This window comes from Cryptomeria japonica, chromosome 7 (genome assembly GCF_030272615.1).
Source record: "Cryptomeria japonica chromosome 7, Sugi_1.0, whole genome shotgun sequence".
In the NCBI taxonomy this organism is placed as follows: Eukaryota; Viridiplantae; Streptophyta; class Pinopsida; order Cupressales; family Cupressaceae; genus Cryptomeria; species Cryptomeria japonica.
Genome location: NC_081411.1, coordinates 541,549,954 through 541,562,827, shown reverse-complemented (window position 1 = coordinate 541,562,827; position 12,874 = coordinate 541,549,954).

Below are 12,874 nucleotides of genomic sequence, written 5' to 3'. Positions count from 1 at the left end.
TAATGGGACAAGTAGAAGAAGTTGTGGAGGTTGAAAAGGACTTGTAACCATTTTTGTAAAAGATCTTTGTAACTTCTTGAGAAGCAATAATTGTAACAAATTCTCCTAGGAAAGTCCGAAGCTATGTGCATCCATATTGTTATAAATGGATACCAGGACTAATAGGAAGATGATTGCAAAAGAATTGTAAGAAAATGTTGTAGAAATTTATCTAAGCTTTTCTAAGTTTTAATGGAGAACATTTGAAAGTTTTTGTAATACATTCTTGAAAATAATATTAATATACAGACCATCGGTTTTGAGTTAAAACTTTGTGTCATCTTCAAATGTGTTTGCAATTGTTTACTATTTCATTCTGAATAATCTAGGGTTATTTTGTTTGAATAGGGGTTGTAAGGCAACTTTCAGTAGATGTGTTTGCTATCTTTTCTCTTTAGGAGGGAAATTAAATATGCGGGGATCACTTCTACCAGTAAATTCCTTATGAGATATTTGAATCTTGATGAGCATAGTTTAATTTGGTATGCATAAATTCTTATATGTGTCAGGCATATTTAGGGATCTACAAAAGCCAAACTAATGGGATATATATAGATATTTGACTGTGAGAGTATTGTTTGAATTTAGATGACTCTGTGACCTTGGATAAGGCACTGGTATACATCAAGGTTGTTTATTACATGTTTTGTAGGTCAAAATTTTGAACATGAGTATAATTTGCATTCCTTTGTTTCAGTTAGTTTCAAGGTGTTTAGATCCACTAGTTTTCTGGACTGGTTTGCTGTGGATTTATTTTTTGAAAGTGTGAATTTAGTTCACAAAGGTATACCCGCCTGGACTCTGAGTAGGTCCGAAGTGTAGAAGGTTAAATCAAACCTTGTCATATGTTGTCCTAAGAGTTTCCTTCCCTTTAATATCTCTTCTGCATAGATTTATCATATTATTATAAGGATGTTGAAGTGAATCAGATTTTGAAGACAACAAAAGTGGCGACTTTGCTGGGGAGAGTCATATTAAGGATTGAGATGCAAATTTGTGCTTAAGTTTGTAAAGAAAATCATTGTGTTTGTGGAAATACTGCATTTTATTCTAAGCTTGTTTTCATAATTCCCATATTCTTGTGGGTGGCGACTCTGTTATCTTGGAACCAGTCCTTGTGAAATACAAATCATTTTAAAAGGAAAACAAGTGTAATGCAAGGAGGAAAAAACACTAGATCATTCATGAAGAAACACACTCATGAGACTTTGCAAGAAGATTTGCCAAAGCAGTCACGAAGAGGTCAGAAGAGATCAATGTTACACAAGCCATCAAATGCTACTTGGGTACAAAAGAATAATAATATCAGTAAGATGCCTGATCAACCTATTTATGCAAAGTCTAATTCTTTTTCTAGAGATTCTGAACAAGATATATTAGGTTTCCATTCTGGATTGTTTGGAAATATTGATAATGCACATGTTTTAAATCAAGATTTATCCCATGTTGGTGTCTTTGCAAAAGATAGGACTAGTTCAAATGCAATTAGACACTCTATGCCTAGAACAATAGATGGAAACATTAGTTTGATTGACATAGATCAAGTCAATATATCAGATTCTGAGGAAAATTTCCCTAATGAAGATAAAATGTCCCAAGAAATTGAAGATTTGAATAAGAGAGTTCACCATCTAATCTCCCTAAGAGCCCAAAAGGAAGCAAATAAGGAGAAGGAGGTCAAAGCTAAATTAATGGAGAGAGATAAACTTCTTAGATAAATAGCTGATCTTGAAGTGCTAGCTAAGGAAAAAGAAAAGAGTGATGAAGAAGGCCCTGTGATCAGAGAAATTCTAATCCCGAAAGCCAAACAAGCATATAGGTCAGTAGTCCAACCAAACAGGGAAGTATTTAGTGATTCTCAGCTTCCTAGGACTAATGTGGATAAAGGAAAAAAGATGGGTGGATGATGGAATTGGATCTAAAAATGCAGAGGAGATTTCTCATAGGTTGTCAGCACATGAGAGAGAAATGGAGAGAATGAGGAAAGAAAAGGAGGATTTACAAATGGAGTTAGAGAAAGCTAAATTGGAAGCAGTGAATCAGGAAATGAAAAGAAAAATTAGTTACTTAAAGGCTCCCCCTATCACGTTTCCATTAGAAGACCTTAGTATGCCTGATCCTCAGCAAATTTCCCTTCCCCCAATTAAAAGTCAACCTACAGTGCCTGCTAATATAGTATCAGTGAGTCAAATCCCTGTTAATAGTCAGTACACCCAAATATCTTAGTCTCCAATTCCAAAAGTTAGAATGACTATGGGAAACAATAATGTTGTTCCCCCTTTTCAAAGAAGACCAATCAATTTAGAATAGTATAGACAATTGTTCTTTGATGGGATCCCAGGATATCCCAACCATGCTCCTACTGAGTTGAGGGACAGACTCCATAAGTTTGCTGGAAACAATGAAATTAGTGCTGAGGAACATCTAAAATCTTTTGGGGACCTAATAAATGATAATGAGATAGTGGATGAAGATGTCATCATGAAACTGTTTGTCCAGTCCCTGATTGATGATGCAAGAGATTGGTACAGAGGTCTTCTAGTTAATAGCATTGGGTCATGGGAAGATTTTAAAAATTGTTTTCAAGAGCAATATGGTGATAAAACAAATGTGAGCTTTATGCTCAATGAATTTAATAACATCAAAAAATCTGACAATGAAATGGTCACTGATTTTAATGCTAGATTCCAAAAGGCTATGCATAGATTGTATCAAGTGATGAGGTTAGATGATAACATGTGTCTAAATACCTATTACAATGCATTTGATTCTAAGATGGCCTATATCTTGAGGGATAAGAATCCACATAGCTTGAGAGATGCTTTTAGAATTGCCATTAATGTAGAAAGTAATAGAAAAGCATCTGGGAAGTTAGGAAGAAGAACAGATGGTAGGTTATGGCAAGAAACAAAATAGCAACCTAACAAAGCTACTAAAGAGGAAGACAAGATAGAGAAGTTGGTCATTGCTATGATGGATTTGATTGCCAAGGTAAACAAAAATGATAAACCTCATTATAACTGGCAAGATAGGCCCCCTAGATTGCATGACATGCCTTATAATACCAACTGGAAAGATGGCAAACCCCAAAATGAGAAGCCTAAAATTGCCCAAAACCAGGACACTCTAGATCCCTTAAAAGGGAAAAATGTCCATAATATAGAAAATACTCCCTGGTGTATTGCTTGTGATGGACCACATTCTCCCCATCAATGTGTAGTGGCTCAGGCTCTTGAAGAATCCATGAGACAAGAAGCTGAGGCTGACATTAATATGTTTGAAACTATTATAGAAAGTGATGAGGAGTCTATACAAAGTGAATATAGTGATGTGTTGGATAATGAAAGGTTTGTTCAAGGACAACTAACTCTGGATTGACATCCTACATTGAATGTGGTAACAATTGAGGATGAAGAAGTTCATCTTAGAAGGCCTAGTGAGGAAGAAGTTAAAAATCTCACCAAAGCCGCCATTGCCAAAGCAAAACACAATTATAACTTAAGGAGCACTAAGAAGGACACTGATCAGGGTGAACCTAGTTCCATGTTCATAAAAGAGATTACCCAAAAGGGGGCAGAAAATAGTGCTACTACTATTCCTAAGATTGGTCGAGACAAGAAGGAACAGGTTAAAGACGTACCTAAGAGTACAGATGATAAAAACACCAGTGATATACAAGGAGCTGCCATAGTAAAAAAGACAAGTCAATTCAAGGCAGATTGAGTTAGAGCTAGTACTTAAATAAGCAATAGTTCTAAATTTGACATGGCTCAAGCTCTTACACAAATGAAGGTCACTATCCCATTAGTAGAATTACTGAAGATTAAAGAACATAGGGATGCAACTTTGTCTTTATTTTCTAGTATATCTAACAGTGACACAGTCCTACCCACTGGTTCAGCTAGAATTGGAAAGGATCAAGAATTCCAAACCCCAGAGGTTTATGTTAGAACCACTATCACTCAAGAGCCTTCATAGGCAGATCCTTTCTATGTTACTTTGTTAGTAAACAACCGGTTGATAAAAAACTGCATGATGGATTTAGGAGCTGCTGCTAATGTGATGCCTTATGGTGTCATGAAAGAATTAGGATTGTTAGTGACCACTATATATGGGAAGTGTTATACTATGGATAATAGGGAAGTGCCTGTGATAGGTACAATGAGAGATGTTGAAGTAAAAATAGTAGCATTCCTTGAGGCAACTTATAAACTAGATGTTATTGTTACTAACACCAAGCCCCATTACGATATGTTGTTGTCCAGGCAGTGGGTTGTAGTAGTAGGAGGAAATGTTCAACTGGATTTATCTTATGCCACCATTCCAATCAATGGAAATCAGGTCAAGTTGTACAGAGAACCACGTGCTCCTAGGGTAATTGAAAATGTAGACCCTAATATGCTCTATTGTATGATTGATGTAGATCTTGATAATTTCATATTACAACCAATTTTACCCCAGTTGAAGAATACTGACCCCATTGTGGTCGAATTAGAAGCACAATAGTAATGTTTATGGTAGATGTATTTTGATGGAGCTTGCTCCAAAGAAGGATCTGGAGTAGGGGTTCTTTTTGTATCCCCATCAGGTATAACTTTTAAGTATTCTTTCTTATTGGCTTTCCAGTGCACAAATAATACTGTAGAGTATGAAGCTCTATTGTTGGGGCTTGAGGTTGCAAAAAAGAATGGAATCCAGTTGTTAATAGTGTTAGGGGATTCAGAATTGGTTGTCTCTCAGGTAAGATCCAAATATGCATCCAAGAATGATAGATTAAAGAGATATAAACATGTAGTTTGGGATGTTATTGAGCATTTTAGTGCATTTTCTATTAATTGGATAGAGTGATCAAAGAATATTATGGCAGATTTTCTAGCTAATGTTGCCTTGAAAAATGATGATGCAACACTAACTGATATTTCCACTGTGGAAATAAAATCTAGGCCTACCATCCCTAATAATGTGTACAATTGGCAAGTTTTTGCTGATGATGAAGATATTCTTAGGTTCATCCAATGTGTTGATGATTATGATAGGTAGAAGATTGATTGCAATGTACTGATGGAGGTGGTTGACAATAGGGAAATAGTGTTTGAAAATGATTTGGTCCAGTTGGAAACCAATGAAATACCTAAAGGGTTGGTAGACCTAGAAAGCATGTTCAGTTACAATGACACTCATCTACATCAGCAGTCTACCACCAAGTTGGAAGAATTAGAGGAGGTAAACCTGGGGACTGAATCATCCCCTAAGTTAGTATACATTGGGACGAAATTACCCCCTCATGTCAGGGCTAATCTTATTAATTTATTGAATAAATATAAACATGTTTTTGCTTGGTCTTATGAAGACCTAAAGGCGTATAGACAAGATCTTTTTCAGCATGAAGTTCCTCTACTTCCAGATGCTAAGCCTTTAAGATAGAAATATAGACCTATTAATCCCTTGCTGGAAACTAAGATGCAACAAGAATTGACTAAGCAAAGAGAAGGTGGGATTATCAAACCCATAAGGCATTCTTCATGGGTCATCCCAGTAAGAAAGAAAAATGGGCACATTAGATTGTGTGTGGATATTAGGAATTTAAATGTTGCTTCTTTCAAGGACAATTATTCTTCTCCCAATATGGAAGCCATGCTATAGAAAGTAACAGGTTGTGATCTCTTGTCCATGATGGATGGTTTTTTAGGATACAATCAAGTGTTAGTGAGGGAATCTGAACAGTTTAAAACTGCTTTCACTACTCCATGGGGGACATATGTCTATGTGAGGATCCGATTCGGATTGAAAAATGTTAGAGCCACATTTCGGAGAGCCATGGATGTAGCCTTTAAAGAATTCATTAATATTATCATGGTGGTTTATCAAGATGATTTAACTTGCTTCTCCAAAAGGGCTGATGAACACTGTGAACACTTGGAAAAGGTGTTCAATAAAGCCTTGGAATTCGGTGTGTCATTAAATCCCAAGAAATATCATTTTGGGGTCACTGAAGGAAAACTATTGGGACACATTGTTTCCAAGGAAGGGGTAAGGATAGACCCTGAAAGAATTGAAGCAATAAACAAAGTGTCTAAACTAAAGAATGTTAAAGGTATTCAATCCTTTCTAGGCAAAGTGAATTTTGTTAGGAGATTCATTGCAAACTTTGCAGAGATAGTGAAGCCCATTGTCAAGATACTCAAGAAGGTTACCAAATTTTGTTGGGATCAAGAAGCCTCAAAGGCTTTTGCTAAAATTAAAAAGGCCATTCAGGAAGCACCAGTGTTAAAGTCTCCTGATTACAGTAAGCTCTTTTCTTTATTTTCTTTTTCTTCATACCATACAGTGGCTGCAATATTGTTACTAAAGGATAATGAGGGATATGAACATCCCATAGCTTTCTACAGCAAGTCTTTGCAAGCAGGAAAATTAAAATATGAAACCATGGAGAAACAAGCTTATGCTTTAGTTAAAGCTATCAAGGCTTTTAGGCCATATCTAGTAAATGCAAATATTATTGCTTATGTCCCACAAGCTGCCATTCAGGATATTCTATCCCAGTCTGAAGTTACAGGGAAAAGATGCAGATGGATTAATAGAATCCAAGAATTTGACTTGGAGATAAAGATCACCAAATTGGTGAGAGGTTTAGGTCTGGCTAAGCTCATGACTGAGTCTAATCTTCTGAATATTGAAATACATAATGTTGAAGTCAAAGATACTTCAGTCACTAGTATTGAAAGACAACCTCGGTACTCAGAGATAGTTTGATTCCTAAGAGATGTTGCATTCTCAGAAGGAATGACACATAATCAGAAAAGAACTTTGAAACTCAAGTCACAAAAATATGTGCTCATTCAAGGTGATCTGTTTTGGAGAAAAAGAGATGGAGAATTGCTAATGTGTTTAGATGAATTTCAGGCTAAACGAGTATTGACTGAAATGCATGATGGAGTATGTGGGGGTCATTACTCTGCTAAGACAACTATTGGTAAGATAATCTGGGCTGGATATTATTGGCCTACCTTATTCAAAGATGCTCATGCACATGTCCGGAAATGTGACCCATGTCAGAAGTTTTCATCCAAGCTAAAGTATGAAGGAGCCATACCCCTAAATCCAATCACAGTGGAAGCCCCTTTTATCCAATGGGGCATTGATTTTATTGGAGAGATTGTTGAGAAATCAGGAAGAGGTCATAGATGGATCATAGTAGCCACTGACTATTTTACTAAATAGATTGAAGCTATTCTTACAAGAAGAGCTACAAGTAAGGTTGTCATTGATTTCCTAATGGATAATGTAATAACTAGATTTGGAATACCTTCAAAATTGGTAATGGATAATGCCATGGGTTTTAGGTCAGAAGAGTTTGTTGGGTTTTGTACCAGTCATGGAATACTCATGTCTTACTCTTCACCCTATCACCCTCAGGGGAATGGGCAAGCAGAATCCAGCAATAAAAGCCTTTTGAACATCATCAAGAAAATCCTGGAAGAAAATAAGAGATCTTGGGATCAAAAATTGAAATTAGCTTTGTGGGCAAATAGAATAATAGTCAAGAAGGCCATTGGAATCTCACCTTTTGAATTGGTTTATGGTACATAAGTCAGATTGCCAATGAATAATCTTCTTCCAGTTTATAAATTCTTGCAAGATGAGGACATGGAGTTGTCTGAACCTATGGAAAATAGAATGATCCAAATTGTGAAGGTAGAAGAGCTCAGAACTTTGGCTCATAAGAGGAATCAGAAAATTCAATTGCATTCCAAATACCTTTTTGATAAAAGGACATCATTAAGGAAGTTTCAAATTGATGATATTGTTCTCTAGTGGAATGCAAAGGGACAGGACAAGGGAAAGAATAAAAAATTTGAATCATTATGGATTGGCCCTTTTGTGGTCTGTGACTTAAATGGTAAGGATTCATATTTTGTGAAAAATATGAATGATGAAGTACAAGAATTTCCAGTGCATGGAAAATTCTTGAAACATTATTTCTCTTGATGTCCATGCACAGTAGGTCCTTTGTTTGTATATATTTTGTTTCCTTCCTATTGTTTTGTTTGGGTTTGTGTTTTGGTCTATTTCTCCAGAGTTTCTGAGTTTTCTTGTATTGACCTTGTGATCAACCATCCTAATCAAAGCCATTGTTATTACTGTTTAAGAAATGGGTTTTCTCTTTCCCATAATTGGCTAAGTTTTTGAAATTTTGAGTCAGACACATTATCAATTGCTTCAAGTCTGTGTTAGGTCTTAAGGGTTTAGGGTTTTAATTTTAAATCGTTCAATGTTTGATAAAAAACCCTCTGGTTTCTATTCCTATGTTACTTTATCCACTTAAGTAATGGGTCTTGGGGTCATATGAGGTGTTCCCCCATGTTATTCACCTAGGCGGTTGTTGAATTAATCATAAAAATTTATACCTTATGTCTTTTCTTCCTAATGTTGTCGGGCCCAGTAAGTTGTGCGAAGCTCTCAGGTGGATCTATGGTTTTCGCTATTTCGTTAGGCGAAGTTGCACGTGGTTTAAGACTCATGAAATGGCGAAAGGGAGAAGTGTTCTAAATGGTGCGCATTTGGTCCAGTTTAAAAGGCCGCCATCTTGTTCAAGATCCAATGGCTAGAGTTATTTTGCAGCCGAAACTTGCAAGTGAAATACCTTTCGCAAAATGGCGAAAAGGTTTGGTGGGACCCTACAGCGAAGACCTTTCAAATGGCTAAAAGATGATCAGGTTCAAGAAAGATTGACGGTTTGTGCTGTTACATGGCTGATAGATGCTCGAAGGTTATGCCCTGCAAAATAGAGAAAAGGTTTTTGGTCTGCGAAAAGGGAGTTTTTATAAGAGAGTAACAGATGCACAAGTCTCATTTGATCTGATGGTTAGCATAGCTTCACAGGAGAAAGATGTTTACCAGTTAGCTTTTGCGAAATAGCAAAATGACATGGCGCTCCAAGCAGGCAGTCCAGTCGATCGAGATGGCGAGTAAGATGATGGCACGTGGTAGAAGGTCAAAATAGTCAGCAAGTCAGATCTAAGGATTAAAAGGTGGGTCCCAAAGGAGAGTCATGTCATGGGATAAGGAGTGACCTGGCAGATATAGGTGTCAAGGGTGAGGTGGAATCCGATGTTTTCTCTCAGCAAATGAAAGGTTGACATGTCAGTTCGAAAGTGACTAGATGCTAGGTGTATGAAGTTGAGTCAGAGGGCCCACGTCTGTCGGATTCAGTAAGTTGATAAGCATCAAGCAAGTCAAATATGATCTAACGGCCCGCGGGAATTTGTAATGGTAAAGTGCTCATGTTTTAAATCCAACGAAACAACAAAAAGGTTTTTGGGCCCCGAAGATAGATAAAGCAACTTTGTTTTGATCTAAGGGCTCGCGTTATTTCATGGTTGCGAACCAACCAAAGGATATGCTTCACGAAATAGCGAAAGGAAGAGAAGGTATCCAAGTGTAATTCTAGATGGTGATGTATCGATTGACATGTGGTTTTAGAAGAAGTTGAGGGCCCACCAAGGTGTAACTAGCGGTTATAAGGGAAAGACATGTGGCTGACGTTGAACTAAACTCAAAGAGTTTTCCAAGGTTAATGGTTGAGTGCCACGTGGTATTCAGTAACTAGTGAAAGAGTTGCGTAAGTAAAGCAAGCATAAAGGTCTCCCTTAAAGGATTGTCATTTCTGATTTGATCCAACACTTTGCGTTGTTTTGTGGCCCTAAGTTGAAAGCAGTTTAAGCTATGCAAAATAGTGAAAGACCGTTAGCCATCAAGATAAGGGTGCAGTTAGTGAAGAAGCCAATGGTCCCAGTAAGGGTTAAATGCTGAGCAGTTAAGGTTCTGTCTAATGCCTGCCACAGCTTCGTGAAGGAAACGTGCTTGGAGGATAAAGCCCACAAAATGTTGAAAAGGAGGTAGGGCCCGGTGCAAAGGCAAAGTTGTTAAGTCAGTGTAAAGGCTGATCAAGTTTCATTTGATAGGACGGTTGGCATGATTTCTTTTAATGAAATTGCTTGAAGGTTATGCTTTGCAAAAGAGCGAAAGAGTGAAAGGGAAAAATGTGTAGGCATGTTGTGACCCGTTGGAGCGAAAAATTTGAATTCTCTCATGAATTCAATTCTGGAGGGACGACCGAAGCATGTGGTATCAATGTCGCAGTTAAGAGCTTGAGTACCATATATGATCTCATATCAACCAGATTAAGGTATCATTCTAAAGAATTGCTACAGAGGAGCGTGTTGTCTTCAAAATCTCATTCCCTTTAACATACTTAAAATAATATGATTTAAGCTTGGTGCAGAAGAGACATCAAAGATAAGGAAATTCTCAAGACAACATATGACAAGGTTTGATTAAGCCTTCTACACTTCGGGCTTACTCAGAGCCCAGGTGGGTATACCTTTGTGAATTGAATTCACACTTTCAAACATAAACCCACAGTAAACCAGTCCAGAAAACCAGTGGATCTATTCACCTTGAAATCAACTGAACAACAAATAATGGAAGTTATACTTAAATTTAGTATTTTGATCAACAAAACATGCAATAAACAACTTCAATAAGTACCAGTGCCTTATCCAAGGTCACAGAGTCATCTAAACTCAAATAAGACTTCTCAAACAAAACATCTTTATGCTTCCCATTGGCTTGGTTTCTATTAATCCTTGTATATGCCAGACACCTACAAGAATTTACGCATCCCAAATTAAGCTATGATCATCAAAATTCAAAGTCTCTTCCAAAAGAGTTTACCGGTATGAGTGATCCCCGCATCTTTAATTTCCCTCCTAAAGAGAAAAGCTAACGAACACTTCTACTAAAATTGCTTTGCAATTCCATTCAAACAGAACAACCCTGGATTATTCAGAATGAAAATAGTAAAAAAATTTGCAAACACACTTGAAGACAACACAAAGCTTTACTCAAAACCGATGGTCTGTATATTGATATTTGATTTAAGAAATATTACAAGAAATTTTGATTCTCCATTAAACTTAGAAAAGCTTAGATAAATTTCTGCAGCGTTTTCTTACAATTCTTTGTGATCTCTCTTCCTCTCATCCTGGTATCCATTTATAACAACATGGATGCACAAAGCTTTGGACTTCTTGAGGAGAGTTTGTTACAAGCATATCTTTCAAAATAAAGAGGTTACAAGCTTTTCGTAAAAGCAGTTACAAGCTCTTTTCGGCCTCTGCGGTTTCTTCAACAAGTTGTTCAGTTGCAACCTCTTCTACCTTTTCAGGGGTGCTCTTTAACTATTCTGTATCATGGGTGGCATATTTAATTGTCCACTCACCATACACCTTTTCTGTCGGCCATGAGAAATTAATCACTTTATATTTAGTCTTAGTCAACCTTTTCCAAGAATTTCTCATTTTGTTGACTTCTGAATTAAGAAAAGCATAATGTGACTTAATTTTCTCTATCTCTTGTATTGTCACAACAAAGAAAGAAGCATCATCAAGATCAATAATTCCTTTAACTCTTGCTGACAATTTAGCTTCTATCTCCTTAAGCCACATTTGTTTGTCTTTTAACTGATCCGGGCTAGCAAAAACTCCTGGGAGCATCTCAAAAACTTGGTCAGTGTATTCCTTCTTGCACAGATTAACCTTCCTATCCACATTATCCACCTCCACTGCTAATTGTATTAATATTTTAGCGACATCAGAAGTGGATTTAATGATGGGATTGGCCCTTGCTAAATCGCAGGATACACACATAAACTCTAAATCTTGTTCCCTAGGCCTCCATCTGTCAAAAATAGGCATCAAAATGGCCTTGGCTCTCATGAGCTCATTCCATATTTCCATAATTTTACCTACATTGTTGTAGAGCAATGTGGCATTTATTGTATCTGCAAAACTAGAAATTATAGCCCTTACTTTCTCCTCATATTTCTTTGCATATAAGGCCTGAGCCTGTTTCAAATTTTCTAATTCTTGGGGAGTGATTTCAATCAATTGAGAGCTGGAGGGTGCTGGAGATGGTGGAAATTCAATGATAGGGTTGGTAGGTGGAGGTCTTGCAGGAGAAGAGGAGATCATCAGTGTTGAAGACTCACCTTGATGGTATTGTCTAGTCAACTAGCTCTACAATTTGGAAATGATGCTATCCTTACCTCTTACCTCCTCCTTGGCATTGTTATAAGCCTTCAAAACTATTTCCAACTTAATTTGGAGGGCCTCTTTCTCTTTGGATTCCTTCTCTGCTACTACAACACTAAATTTTGCAGTCTCTAACATAGTGCTAGCAGCCTCCACCACCCCTATACTCTGCACTCTCTTCACCATCATTCCACCAAGGTAACTCTACCCTGGGGTGTCTTTGCTTTTCTTACTCTCATTTCTCTTGAGAGACCACATGACGAGTGAAAAATTATCCTTATTGAAAGTAACCCCCTCCATAGGTTTAGTCTCTTTTCTTACTGTATCTAATACCAGGGCATCTGCAATATCCCATTCGGGTAATATAAGCACTCCAGCTTGTGCTACCATATCTCTTCCCTGCTCAGGGGTGATGGTTTTGAATTCTTCCATCATCTCTTGCTTTATTTCCTCTTCCACTAGGGCTAGATCTTTATTGGGCTGCTCAGCCTTTCTTGTTTCACATCTAGCATTATATCTATCTATGTGTTGTTTCCATATAAACTGCATAAATGCTTCTGATGTGACAAAATTGTTATCAGCTAGAAAGGCACTACTTGCCTGCTTTATCTCAGGATCCCACTCCTGGCCTTTAAGTTCAGTGGAGGTAATATCCATTTCAGCAGCAATGGGTTCTTCTGCCATCCCTTCCTCCACTTCATCATAAGTGTATGCAATTTCCCCTAGACTACCCAATTGTA